Source organism: Lytechinus variegatus, chromosome 19, assembly GCF_018143015.1.
Source record: "Lytechinus variegatus isolate NC3 chromosome 19, Lvar_3.0, whole genome shotgun sequence".
Taxonomy (NCBI): Eukaryota; Metazoa; Echinodermata; class Echinoidea; order Temnopleuroida; family Toxopneustidae; genus Lytechinus; species Lytechinus variegatus.
The window spans coordinates 13,855,609-13,871,203 of record NC_054758.1 but is presented as its reverse complement, the minus strand read 5'-3'; the positions used below and the strand labels follow the sequence as shown (position 1 = coordinate 13,871,203).

Genomic DNA, 15,595 nt, shown 5'->3' with positions numbered 1-15,595 from the left:
ATATCGCTGGCCTTTAAGGCAATTAATTTGTGAAGCTAATTGCCTGCCCTCCAGTTATCTGCTATGTCAATTTTATGTCACGCGTTCCGAAGTGTCGCGCTGTCGTGCTCCCGCCCGAAGACGTGAAATATCTCTTTACGACCGACCTAACACCGCGGAGACTCGCGTTTTGGATAGTCTTGCGCGCTTTGCAATTTTGGCGCACAGGTGATTTCGCTTGAACACGAGTACAGTAGTATGTAGTGTTTCGCCTGGAGGCACATGCGACCTTTTACCTATCCTGCCGTCAACATGGTAACCCGTTTCATGGGAGAGTAGCGAGAAGGAATTAACTTTGTTTTCAATCATGTAACGATTAATGTGTCCATTCCACCATGATTTTGCTTGGAGGCAAAAATGATTTTACCAGCTTACAAATGCCAAGGGGAGTAGCATGAAATTGGAACGAAGTTTTTGAGAAATATGTATTATGTACGTCATCTTTTGAGTGTTCGTTTCTGTGTTGGCACAATGAAAGACATGTTCTTTACTTGCTTTCGAGTTTTAGGGTCTACGTTACTTTGTTTCAGCGACTGTAGCCTTCTTCCCAACCAGTATATCTCTATTAGTTGACTGCTGAAAGGAAATAAAAGGCGAGTTGTGGAATACAGAAGATCGTGAGAATGACAAAGTTTTGGATGTTTGAAGGTTTGCACGGTGGCATGTACAATATTGACAAAGTTTTGTTTTAATATTAGAACATGAAATCATGTAAGGAACCTGGTAACAGATTTGTGAATCAAGGAGCCAGCTAGTGTCTGCGGATATCATTGGATCAAATACTGCGAAATTAGGATTACCTGAAAACCAGCAAAAAATTCGAAAAGTTATACATGTGACACTGCATTAAACAAACCTTTTTGGTCAAGTTCAACCAGTATCCGTGGACTACTTCTAGGAGGTAAAGTTGCAGAAGTCGATTTTCTATCTTATAAGTCGAATATTCGCCCAAGTCGAAGTCAATTTTTAGACAAGGTTATGCAAAAAAAGTGTTACATGATTATTCTTCTTCATGAGTCTAAGTTCTCGAAGAGATTATTATCTGTTGTCCCTACAGATTCGACTTGGATAATGTTTGGACAATGTATATAAATCTGACCAGCATTAATTGGGTCGTATGTTATAGCATATATGACCCAATGCTGGTCAGACTTGGTTTGAACATTTTACAAACTATTCTAAGAGAAACTATCTTCTGAAAAGAACGCAGTTTACCACAGTGTGTTCGTTTACTTCGTTCACATGCCGGTCGATGGGGGGAGATCTCCTTCACACGGTTAAATTCTTTATTTTGACAATGTAAAAATAATTTCACAGTGTGGGCTCGTCTACAATGTGAGTGTTCGCACTGTGGACATGTCTCCACAGAGATGAAAATGAAAGTGTTTTTCACACTGTTAAAACGCCCAAATATATCAGTGTTAAGATAATATGGACACGTTTCCAGTGTGAATTTTCACAGTGTGTTGACAACTTCGCATAGTGGTATCTGTGAAATGTAGTTCACACTGTTAAAATGCTCAATCTAAATTGAGCATGTGATTTCACACTGTGCACACAGAGTGTGACACTGTTTTACATGCTGTGATCACAGCGTGCCACACTGATTTCCACTCTGTGGGTACAGTGTGTGACACTGTTTTTTGTCAACACAGTATATGACATAATTACACTGTTTTCTACACCTTGATCACAGCCTGTCACACTTTTCCACTCTGTGAACCTAGTGTGTGACACGGTTTTCCACACTGTGCACACAGTGTATGACACTTTTGACACTGTTAACACAGTGTGTTACACTGTTTTCCACACTGTGGAAACATTGCGTGTGACACTGTTTTCCACAATGTTAACACAGTGTATGAGACACTGTTTTACACACTGTGAGCACAGTATGTGACGCACTGTTTTCCACACAGACTAAACACACTCTGTTCTTTCCAATTTTCCGTTAATAGCGGCAAGGACTGGGATCAATGACCAACAGGTCCCAACAACTCTTGAAATAACCATCATCTCAGAAATTCCGAGATTCCATGTCTCCCTTTTGGCATGTGCAATACTTCAAAAAACATATCACTTGCCCTGTCATCGCTCAAAGCGAGGGAACATCGCCCAAAGCGCGGGAACGATATTTTCTCTTATCACGCTAAACGCATGACGTTTTGAGCGATCAGATTGTAATCGTAATCGCTTCGATGTCAGTTTCGATCTCTCCTATGAGCATTGGATAACGCCAATGCCTGTGTTTAAGGCTGCAGTCACACCAACGAAACCGACTCCAGACCGATCAAAGCTGTTACGTTATTCCCAATGACATTTACCATCGGTCGGTTTAGAGTCGGTTAAGTTGATGTGACCGTATTTTGTGCTGCAGTCACATACGGAAACCGACTCCAGACCGATAAAAGTTATTACGTTATGTCCAATGGGATACAATCGGTCTGTTTGGAGTGAGTGATAGTTGGTATGACTGTTCCTTTACACTGGAATGATTTATTTCATTTCTCTGGTGTTGACAACATAGGGGCATGTCCTGTCAACTTAGATTTAAGCTGTCAAAACTTAACTGATGTAAACGATTTTGAATTGAGATTTATAACGCTTCTTCTAACATCGTGAGATTTAATTACCGCCTGTAGTTGTATACAGTACGATGTTTGTCCAATATGAAACTAATGGAGCAAAATATGTAAGTTTTACGTTACGAAGTAGAAGATAACCAGAGCATGAAGCATTTTACAGGTATGGTCTGTCAACAATATATCCAAATTGAATGGTTGTTTAAATGATTCAACGACTGAAGGTGAAGAAAGCAATTAATACAACTGAATGTGAAAAAAGCATTAGTTAAGACATGCTACATGTACACGAAAATATGTTCAAACTCGCCAGCTCCCATCCGTTAGTTGTCATCACCTCAGGTAATCTGGCTACTACATACTTACTTTATCTATTGTGATATTTATTCCAGGTATTCTCTTCTGTATGCAAACTGCTTTACAAGAGAGCCCCTCACAATATGGAAATAAAATCATATTTCTGCCGAGTCCTGTCGAGTTCCTGTCACTTTTTCTATCGAAATACATTAACCACCCCGCGGGGGTGCATGAGAGTATGAGCCAGTTGACCAATAATTCTAGGTACCTTTAAAGAGAAATTCCAGTAGTTGCAGTAAACACTGATTTCATGAAAAAGCCTGTAAAACAAGGCTTAATTGTCAGTATATCATCGAGGATCTAGATCTGGTACAGTGACATTAACTGAATTTTGTGAAATCTTGAAATCTACGCTGAAAAATGTTCACACCGAAAATCCCCAACACAGATAAGCGCACGTGGGACAATGTATAATTATTGCTTAGGGCGTCGGGCACGACGCTCTACCCGAATCCTGTGCTTATTTGCTGATTTCTCAGCAATTACACAATTTCTTCAAGAATCCTTTGGCACATGCGTTTTATTTAATACAAACAGACACTTTGGTGGTCATTTCATTGGATTCTGTACGAACTCATTTTGACATCGTTACCAAAACTAGCATTTACCTTTAAAGACACTGGGACGTGCACTTTCAGTCAAGCCATCGAAGGTAAATGTCAGTCCCCTGAAATACTGAACGTATTTCTAAGTGGACAGTTATCCTGTATCGCAGTTCCTTGGTTGGTAGGACGGTAAATTGCCAATTCGTCTACTGCCAACTCGTCCACTTACCACATGGTCTGCCTTCACTTAGTGTAATGCCATTCCGTCCATCAACATTTCGTCTAACAATCATTTGGTCCATTAAGCGTTTGGTCCAATCATCATTTCGTCTAATCACTATTTCGTCTATGACCATTTTGTCTCATAACCATTTGGTCTAAATATCCATTTCATTTTCATTCATTTTGCACAATTTAACACTTAGTCCCATTAGGCCAAATGATGTAAGGACCAAATTGTTTTTAGACCAGCTGGTTATTAGACGGAATGGCATTATATAGACTTGATGAAAATAGACCATGTGGTGAATGGACGAACTGATGGTAGACCAAATTCTAGACGAGTTGGCAATTGGACGAATTGGCATTAGACGAATCCATTGAACTGTTGAAGGACCCTTAAGTTTCTATGGGGATTCGATTTTTTTGGGTACTTATCATGCTTATCCATCATCCAAGAAGGGAGTTTTAATTCAAGAAACGAATTCATACCTTAATGCACTCGACCCAAGTGGAGGAAATGATTCAGGAAGGGGTCCGCAATAACACATTTTTTAGCACCTACATCAGTTGCCTAAGTTATAGCTCAGCCGGGATGACCCCAAATGCCCGATTTTTAAAGTGAAAAATAACTGATGTATCTTCGCTAAACTTTGCTAATTTCTATAAGGATCGGCAAAGTCTAACCCCCCCCCCGTGGAAACTGGAGATAATGTGTATCTAATTTGACAAACTTCGTCTTAGCAGGTCGGAAACGCCATTTTGCACTTGCATGCATGTCAGGCTATTTAATTCTCATGATAGTTGTGCTGCATATCAATACTACCCTTATTTCATCATATATAAACCACAATTTTTTTATAAACCACAGCAGCCATACGTCCTGTATTTTGTATTTATATCATAGTCTCTGTGTCCTCGGCTCTGAGCACGTGGCCTTTAAGGCAACGAATACCGCCACCGTCACCCGATCGATCATTGCCTAGACTTGTTTCCCCAAGAGTTCGACTTGGTAATGAAGGTGTAACGATTATGGCGCTTTCCTTGGCTGCATATCCCGCGGTCTTCTCAGCCAGGGAGAATCTCATGTCATCATCGCTCGTGAACTTGTATCCGTCATCCGCAGTCTTCGGAGACGCTCGGCTTCCTGAGTTGGGAAAAGGAATATCCGAGCGTTTTCAAACGGCTTGCAGGGGAAATGGTGGAAAATGAGTTGACATCTAACCAAGATGTCTTCCAACATACGTAACCTCTGAAGGTTAACACATATAACTGTGAAATATCATGAAAGCTCAGTCGGTCTTCTCAGCCGAGGAGAACTCATGTCATCGTTGGTCGCGTTGTATCAGCAATCGGCAGTCTTCGGAGATACTCGGCTTCCTGTGTCGGGAAAAGAACTGTCCCCGGGTTTGCATATGGATTGCAGTTAAAACTGGGAAAAACTTTATTTGAAATTCTGCAAAGTGTCCAAAATGCCAATTACCACATCTATGAAATCTTACTTTATTTAAGAATTGGCTTAGGTCTCTAGGACACAACTAAAGAGCTTTTTAGCTCATTCGGTAGAGGGGAGGTGGGATGGACCTGGCAATCTAGTATTCCCGGGTTCGATTTCCAATTGGTACACTATTGCTTCGGTATGCCTTGTAGACCTACCCTCATTGCCATGTCCCTCGGAGGGTAACATAAGCCGTAACAATATCTCAGAAATGAAAAAGAATATGAAGGAATAGTTCATCTCGAAATAGTCTTGGTAAATTGTTTTTTTAAGCAAAGTTGATTTACTACATTAATATTTCAATATGTAACATACTATTTTGTTTTAGAAAAAAAAAATATGTTGCATGATAAAACAATGAAGCATAAATGGAATTGTATGTCTGGAAGAAAACATAAGACGAAGGAAGACAATTTTGTAAGGATGAAAAGGCGAAAATACTCATTAAAACGCGTGTTACTTAATTTGAAATATAAACAGTTTCAAAGATACCTGATTAATGTCGGATCGTCTCGACGATAAGGCCTATTTGCTTTTGCATATAATGCAGTCTAGACTTATAGTATAGTGGTCTCCGTCTCGTCGCTTGACCTTGTCGGAAGTCTTCTGGAAGGCTTGTTTTTTAATCAGGATCATGTAAAAAAATTGTTAGAGATTGGGGAATCATTAACCTGTACAATATAAACTACAGTGTTAATTCAATGGGTTTAATAGACCCTCACACCTACGCACTCACATACGTGCATTCCCCTCTCTCTCTCTCTCTCTCTATCTATCTATCCATCCATCCATTGGTCGGTCTGTCTGTCTGTCCATCCATCCGTCCATCCGTCTGTCTGTCTATCCATCCATCCATCTATCTATCTTTCACTCACACACACACCCACTCCGCGAATCCATAGCATGGTGGGCACCCCCCCCCCTTGAGGATGTATATTTTTTATCTCAAGATTTTTTTTCACAGTGGTGACAACCTTTCATTTTTGCTTGTCATTCCTTTTTTCAAGTGCCACCCCTTCCTTGGCAAATCCTGGAATACCCCTAGCTGCCTAGATGAATTGGGGGTCGTTTATAAAGCTGTTCGTAAGTTAAGAGCGACTTTAAGAACGACTGGCGATCCTTTCTTACGCGTTAAACCATCGCAAATGAATATACCATTTACCACGAGAAAGGATCACAAGTCGTTCTTAAAGTCGCTCTTAACGAACAGCTTTATGAAACACCCACCAGGCGTTTTTATGTGTATATGATATTGAAAATTTCCCTCAGCAAGCATGACGGGTGGGGGATCTTTGAAAGACTTTTCAGGGTCCCGTAACACAAAGATTAGCAATTAATCGTACGCTTGATATTTACGATTGATTGTACATTGAAGCCAATGGAATCAATCGTAGAAAAAATGTTCTACGATCATTGCTAAGCTTTGTGTTCCGGGCCGCTGGTCCGTTTGAGGAGGAGAACGTATAGAGAAAGATATAACGTCGTGCAGGGAGAAGGCTAAGTAACCTTTGGCAATGGACGAAAGGAAATCGATAGGGGAAATGACGCGAGGGCTACCCACTCATTGGGCTAAAACCGGGCTTTTCTCGCCCACATTTTGAGCGAAACATCAGGGTTGTAAACATGACCAAATACATCAACCGAGACAGAGACGCAGAGATTACATCCCCCTGAACATAACAACGAAATTAAAGGTAAATGCCAGTTTTGGTAACGAATGACGAAATCAAAATGAGTTTGTACAGAATCCAATGAAATGACCACCAAAGTGTCTGTTTGTATAAATAAAACGTATGTGCCAAAGGATTCTGGAAGAAATTGTGTAATTGCTGAGAAATTCGCAAATGAGCACAGGATTCGGGTCAAGCGTCGGGCACGACATTCAAAGCAATAATAATACACTGTCCCGCGTGTGCTTATCTGTGTTGGTGATCTTCAGTGTGAATATTTTTCAGCGTAGATTTCAAGATTTCACAAAGTTCAGTTTATGTGACTGTACCAGATCTAGATCCTCGATGATATACTGACAATTGAGCCTGGTTTTACAGACTTTCTCACGAAATCAGTGTTTACTGCAACTACTGGCATTTCTCTTTAACATGAAACTAAGTGTCGTAGAAGTGAGGGTTTTTATTATTTTGAGAGTGCGAGAAGAAATAAATGACAATAATAGAGTTGCACCTTACTTCTCAGTGTTGAATAATAATGAAGGGGAACTTCATCTTTATTGTGGATACATTGGTTCTTATAAGGCATGGAAATAGAGAGAAATATGAGTAAAGGTTTCATGAAATACGTCAAAGAATAATGAAGTTACGTTTTTGTAAAGTTTCAATTCCGTGACGTCAGAGATACGTCCTGTGATATATAATTATGGAGGAGTTGCTCGTGTAATCATTAGGTCGTCACAAAATAAAATTGTAAGAATTCATATAGGCCTAACTGTATGCCTAACCCTAACGTTGACAGATGTTATCAAACCTTCACCATCTAACTCATAACGCCTCCCTAGCTAGCATAAACATATGCACGGTGTATGGACAAGGCGCATTGGAGCCTGGAAGAAAAGGCACGATAGAGGTGTGAGAGGGTGAAAGTGAGGGTGACCGAGTGCGTGACTATGGTGTCGTGTAAGTAAAATTTCCCATTTCGTTAGAGATCGCTGCCGAATGCATGTTCCTGAAATTCGTAGTAAGGTTCATGCTGAAATAATGTTAATAATCATTACATCATCAAAATCTACTGATATATTTGAGAAACTTTTGTACTTATGCATTTGTAGTGTAATTATATTATGTAATTATCGTTGGTAAGCACTGTGATATAGTCAACTAAGGTCAAGTAAGGACTATTATTTTATTTATTATCATCATTATTATTATATTTATTATCATTATTAGTATTGTTATTATTATTGTTATTTTTTATTTACACTATTGAACTGCTTGAATGTAACAGTGTGGAGGTAACTTCAGATTACGTTCTACAAGGTAACCACACTGTGATCACACTTCCATGGGACACACTGTAGGACGCTATGTTCTCTCCAGCTTTTGTCATATCTCATATACCATTTCTTTCACTTTGTTCCCTTTTGTTCGAAATGTTTATGATATAATCCCAGCCATGGCGTAATTTCCTATGTTCTCTCCAGCTTTTGTCATATCTCATATACCATTTCTTTCAGTTTGTTCCCTTTTGTTCGAAATGTTTATGATTTATAAATTTGGCAAATGCCCCATTTCGCTTTGTTTTGACGGAAACAAAGAGTTTTATTTTGGCAAACGTTTTCTAAAGATATACATTTGTTTTGAACTGATACTTGACCAGTACAAGCGGACAGGGATGATGAAAAATAAGTTGTACAGATGTGATTAATGACGGGAAGTAAATAGTATTCCGTTATTGTATAGTATGATTAGTAATAATTACTCGTTTATCCGTGTTATCAGTAAATCAGTATTTCAATCATGAATAATCATCACAATTATGACAATTCGATGCCAGGACAGTCTAAAAATACATCTTCTATAAAACATGGGTCCATTTGAACCATATGATCAGGGATCATTTGTGTAATAAGATATTTCAATAATGAAAAAAATAATAATTACACACACTGCCATAATTTCATAAGAGGACAACATTTTGTTTTTTTTAAAGCAACATACAGAGCTTTGATTATGATTTTAATATTTTCATTAATTCTATTTCATTGCAAATACCAAGCTATATATTTGAAATTCATTATCAATCACTGTTGCAATTAAATTATTGCATAATTAGCAGCTGGAGCTACAGCCGGGGTAATATTCAGCGCGACATTGAATAGACAACTAGATAAATCGGCGTCTCATAAATGCTATATGTTATTATTATCATAATTAATTGAATAATTGTGTTCGAGCCATTCATTTTCACATTACTCATATTTCCGATATATATGTTCTTCCCCACGAATGTATTTGGTTGGCGTCTTGTACTTTTGAAACCAATATACACTTTAATTAGCAAATCTCTTACTTTTCGATCAGTCCACTAATCATGGTGATATGTTGTAAGTCAATATACTCTAAAAAAAATGTTAACTCAACATTTGAAAGGTTGGAGGAGTGACAACATTTTCTAAATGTTGCATTTACCACTTTAAATGGTTTTACTCAACACTTAAAATGTTGGATTCAGCTTTATACAAGGTTGGATGTAACATTTGGAAAAGGTTGTCACTCCTCCAACCTTTCAAATGTTGATTTAACATTCGAATTTTCAGAGTATATGGAAGTGTATTATATTTCATGGAAGTGTATTTTCTATTTTCATAAATTAATGTATGTAAATTGAATACACTTCCGTTTCATTCCTTGGCTGCAATATTTGTATTTGTATCGGCTATGTTTTAAACTAGATAAACTACGTATATCCAAATATATGTCGATAAAGATCAGATTCCCAACTATAACATGTTTTATCTGTTTACCCAAACCCATTATGCATTTCCTCGGAATTTAATAGCTTGATTGATCAATTGAATCTTTCCTTTTCTTCTTTCTTTTCCAGGCGATCCCAGAAATGCACCTAATCCTCTCTAAATAGGATATAATTAGGTATACAATCGGATAACCTCAAGGAGGACTAGTTAATCATGCTTCAGTGATATTCGAGGTAGGATGATAAAAGTTCAATCTCTCTTTGCAACATAAATTGGGGGATTTTGAGACGTTGATTTTCTCAAATTGGAAGCATTCTCATGCTGAAGCTTTAATACTACACCTTTAAAATATGGAGAATGTACCCATGCATGCTCGTGAAAAGTGTATTCTGACGAATCTTCAAAATTGACATCTTTAGAAACTATCGTTAACTTCAAGGGGTATTTCACAAAGATTTAAATCCATACCTAAAAGCCAACACGCACATAATATTAAAAGGGGTACTCCAGGCTGTAAATGATATGATTTGAACAGATTAAGAAAAATCTAACAACGAAAACACTGATTTTTTAAATCAAAATCGGACAATGAACAACAAAGTTAAGGCATTTTAGAGATCTGCATTATTCCGGTGAAACAGTTCTAGGCATGTCTTCATGAATATTCAATGAGCAAACTGATGATGTCATATTCCCACTTGTTCTTTTGGATTTTACTACATACAATTAGATTTATTCATTTTTCTGAAAGAAATTGGAATAACAACTGATTAAGTACATTAGATATTCATTGCTGCAATTTATCTCATTACAAGTGAGACATATCATTTACACATGTATGAAAAACTGAAGCAATTATGATTTATAACATAAGAAAAGGAAAGTGGAGACGGGACATCATCAGTTCATCTTGTGAATACTAGTAGTCATGACGACGTGCATATATTCTGTTTTCACAATGATAACTTCGCTATTTGTTATCAGATTTTGATGAATTTTTCAGCATTTTGCTTTGTTAATTTTTACTCTATTTATTTACCTATAAATACTTTCAGCCCGGAGCATCCCTTTAACTCGGCGCCATTTAACATGGCTGGGGTTCAAAGTGTAGCTAAGTACGCTGATACATTAAGCAGTTAAGTCATGTTAAGTTGCAAATGAACTCCCAGTGTTGCATTGGAATGGTGCAAAACCGTTTTTTGTTAGTGCATATGCCAGGTTACATGTTTTCCGTCGAAATGTCGCTTCATCACACACTCCAGGGGCTGTACACACAGAACCACTGTCCCATGTCTGGACAGTATTAGGTCCACTATTCTGCAGCTAAAGGTGGTCAATGGGAACCAATTAACTTCCTATTGCGCATTAATGTGCATCCGGGCAAGGGCAATTGGGAAAATAAAGTTCCCTGATCCGGCGATAATCTTCAATAAACATCTTTCATGCATGTCTCTTGGAAACATACACAGCCCTTGGCGATGTCTGAAATATGACAATGTTATATCAGCAATATGTTCATGTTGTTTGAACTCCATGTAAACATGCAATCTTATTTCGTGTTTAATTTTCTGACGAGTTAAAATGTGGCATTAGTTAACGCCTACCTACCATGATAGAAATATATTGATACCTGTCGGTTGCCAAATTGAATAAAAAGATTAATGCCCTGAAGAAGAAAAAGAAGAAAAAAAAAGAAGAAAAGGGGGGGAGGAGGAGGAGAAGAAGAAGAAAAGAAGAGTAATAAGAAGACGGAGAGAAATTAGAAGAAGAAGAAAATGAAGAAGAAGGAAAAGAATTGGAAGAAGAAGAAAAAGAAGGCAACGTAAAGGAGAGGGAATGGAGAGAACAGGAAACAAAATGAATAGGAGACATATGAAACGTCACATGGATTGGCTATTAGGTGACCAAAAATGTATTTTATCTTTTTTTTTAAAGAGAATTTAAAACGATTGACATGATTGAATTTCCTTTTAAGGTCATAATTTTTTATTGGTATATTGAGTGACTATTCGGTTTTAACAAATGCTGTAACACACTGTAATTCTCTTTGTGCATGGCAGGGTTTTTATATTCGGTTGTCATATTCCAATCCAAAAATATATATCCCTGAAGACAATATTGCCATCAAAATACCCCCAAACTATACCTACACAAGAAACAATTCCCTACCGCAACGATACAGATACCATTCACTAGCAATTCCAGAGCATTTGAATGGTGTTCAATATCTTCTCAAGATGTAGAAGTACACTTGTCCGCGCACACAGCCGTGACTGGAAAGTAACGGAGATGGGGTGGATGTCACTCTTTGTGTTTCACCACTTCCACGATATAAGGTGGGAAATGAAACCGCAATGTTTTGAAGTATATGGTTACTTCTTTTTAAACAATATATTATGTAGAAAGAGTATAACCACAGCGACCTGTTCTGTGTTTTTCTTTCAATCCTCAATAAAGTCTTTTTTCAGGAACTGAGAGGAACCGAAAGTTATATCAAGAGAAATAATACTGATATTGTTCATATTTACCACCCTGCTTAAACTTGCATAAAACTTTATCACTTACTATATCAGAAGTCTCAAAGTGTTCACAACAGTAAGAAAATGCAGCTTAAGTACCCTAATTTTAGCAGAGCATCTGTTACGCTCACTGCACTACTAGCAATTCCTGACAGGTCTCCGTCTACCACACCTGGGCTAAGTGCAGCACAATATGGATGAATTCATTGTTGACGAAAATTAATGCTTTGAATTGGACTTGAACACAAGACCTTCTAACTAAGCAACTGGTGTCAACCACTACACCATCGCACTGCCATTGCTGTTAATGCTCCGATTATTCTTTTTGTTCAAGTGGTCACAAATGTTTTTAAGAACTTAAAAGCTACAAAAGGAGAAAATTAAAGGACAGTAAATTATTCCGCGTTTTCTTTTTTCACTGGTCACTTTATTATACAAGAAAACTATGTAAAAGAATATAGGAAAAGAAAATGAATCCAAAGATTGTTTCCGTTGTTTCCTCAACCTCTCGCTACATTTGTAGTGCACCCTTTAATCAGGGTTTATCATTCCATACCTCTTGTCCTACTTGACATGTTGACTCTCTCTATACATCCTGTAGATCGATATCGCTTTGTTCTAGTTTGCTCATAAGTGTTTTTCTACTGCTAATGAAATAGGTTGACGTCTTGATAATTGCCTATAATTGGCAGTCCGCGAATAAAAAAAAAGAATTCGATTTCATGTAGAAAAGATTAGTGGGGGTACCGCAATTTTTTCCTTTAAAATCTTTAGTATGATTAGAGGACAAGTAATTTTCTAGTGAATGTGTGCCGTCTGTCTTGTCTGTTCGTTGAATACTTTACACTCTAAAAGTAAGTAAGATGAACAGTTATTTAAGCGGGCTGTTGTACATCATCAAACAGTTTAATATTTTACTGTCGATGTTAATTACAAACCCAATTATTGGTATATTTTTGTCCAACTACCATTCTACACTCTAGATTCACTTTCTTTTCCTATATTATTTTAGTTTTACTGTACAATAAAGTGACCAATGGAAAAAGAAAACACGGACTAATTTACTGCCCTTTAATTTTCTCTCCATGTGGCATGTATATGTCGCACTTGATAATTCGTAGTCAGTAGGTGAATGTATTGCGTGGACAAGATTCTGTCATGTACTCCATATGTATTATATTTAGGCAAATATTACTTCAGCCATAAACCCTATAGAGAATAGAGCAGATGTCGCCGACAGACATTTTTTTGTACGAAGACGAGGTGACTGACCATTCGGTCTTTTCTATTTCTTTTGATTTATTACGTTAATATATCAAATCTTACCATCACATCCACTCTAAATCTCCCTCTATCCACGTTTTACTACTTCAATCTTCTGATCTATTTCAATCAATCTGGTTACTTTCCAAAATTTATCGTATTTGACAAATCAAATGAAATATTTTTTGTATATATACTAATCTGTCCCATTCCTGAAACTCGTCTTCCATCTACTTTATTCCACGTCACGATTGCTTATCATCGTCCTGCCCATATTTGATCTCCCCCTCTCTTTCTCTCTCACACACACTCTCTCTCTCTGTTCATCATTTGGGAACCCAGAAATGCCCCCCCCCCGGCTCTCTCTTAAAGTTCAGCATTTGGTCACCCAAGACCATGAAGACTGCCCCCAATCTCCATTGCTCTCTATCTCTCCCTCTCTGTAAAGGTCGTTCGTGTTATGAAGACGGATCGTCTCATAACGCGACCAGGCTTTGGTGTTTCCGTTTGGGCATTTATTTTGGGCGAGTACAATCCGTTCCTCACCAGCCAAAGGAAAGGACGTACTTCCACTCCAGCTTTATTCTTACCCTAACCATCCCTAAGTCGGTCGAAGCATGGACCCCAGGGTCCATGGTCGGAGCCTCTAAGGTAACATGAAGGGTTTTTTTCCCAGTTTTTTTTAACTCGTTCCCTCGACTTATAGCTGGTATAAGTCGAGGTGGCGAGTCTTCAGCCGACGGAAGTAGCTTGTAACTAGAGGGAACGAATAATAAATCGAGGGGGAGTTATTAACTAGAGCGAAAGAGTTATAAGTGAGTCGAAGGAAAAAGTTATTAACTCGAATAATGATCAATAATGATAATGACGGCATATTTACCCAAACTGGCCACTTCAGTTCCGAAAACTGTTCTCCCAGCGGGCCCTGCTATTATCATTACCCCGGCCTCAGCATGGCTACCTTGATCGGGCGCTCGAGCATTCGAGGAATACCGGGTACCCATCCACCTCACCTGGGTCGAGTGCGGACAAAGTGGATACATTTCTTGCCGAAGGAAATTACGCTATGGCTGGGATTCGAACCCACGGCCCTCTGTTTCCAAGTCCGGAGACTAATCCACTGGGCCACAACGCTCGAAGGAAAGAGTTATAAGTAAATCGAAGAAACAAATTTGCAACTCTAGGAAAAGAGTTATAAGGAAGTCGAAGGAACAAGTTACAGGTCGAGGGAACGAGTAAGTCGGGGTAAAGAGCAGTAAGTCCAGGGAAAGTCTTTGAAACGAGGTACGGGGGGGGGGGGTGGATGCACGTCATAAACTAATTTCAGATTATGCGAGGATTCAGAATGTTTGACACGATGCGAATTTTCATGGTTGTATACGAATAATCCCGAGCCGCTCCGAATGCCTTGTCGGGCTGTGTCCGAAGAGTGCCGAGCTACGGTATAAAGGCTCAACTCCCTCGTAACTAATCTTAGTGTGGGCAGGGATTCAGAATGTGAAGTATGTGGGGCGCGATACTCGTTGACACAATGAAAGTCGATATTGGAGCGACGACCGATGGAGTGGAGGTCTTCTTGAGTTCTGGATATCAAAGCGGACGAGAACTTGAGACGAAGACCCATAAAATTGTATCGATCTCCCATCCAAATCGAGATCGAGTTGGTCTGAAAGTAGTTTAGCTTCAAGGCGTCTATAAGGAAGATGGGGAAAAGGGTTCCCCTTTGTTAAAAAAAATGAGAAAATACTGAGACGTGCAGACATTACTACTAGTATACTGAATTTTATGATTCGGAATTCAGGTGAATGCGACAAAATTGATAAAAACACCGGTAAAATAAAGACTATGTTTTACAGCGTCTAGAATCATTACATGTATTAAACACTGCAAAAACTCCGGTGTTGATGTACCACCAGCCCGGAATCAATTATGTCCACACCAGAGAAGCAATGAAGCAACACCAGATTGGTTTTGAGCTAACACCAGATATAGGTGTTTATCCAACACCAATTAGTTTTAAAACAGCATCGGTTTGATTCCAAACTGGTGTTGTTTCAATACTTCTCTGGTGTGGACATGTATAGTTTCCGGGCTGGTGGTAAATCAACACCGGAGTTTTTGCAGTTACACCTCTGGTGGAAAGT

The 15,595-nt window shown here is 38.5% G+C and overlaps 1 protein-coding gene across 3 annotated transcripts in view; it reads left to right on the top strand.

Annotated features, from left to right (window-relative positions):
• The first annotated feature begins 187 nt into the window (after positions 1 to 187).
• LOC121405751 (receptor-type tyrosine-protein phosphatase eta-like) overlaps positions 188 to 15,595 on the top strand; it is a 70,761-nt gene continuing 55,353 nt past the window's right edge. For 2 of the 3 annotated variants that reach the window (XM_041596706.1, XM_041596704.1), the window contains exon 1: positions 9,700 to 9,902. The gene's annotated coding sequence lies outside the window, so the exon portion shown is untranslated. Of the gene's footprint in view, positions 941 to 9,699; positions 9,903 to 15,595 lie in introns of those variants that run through there. The other variant, XM_041596705.1, reaches the window with a different exon arrangement.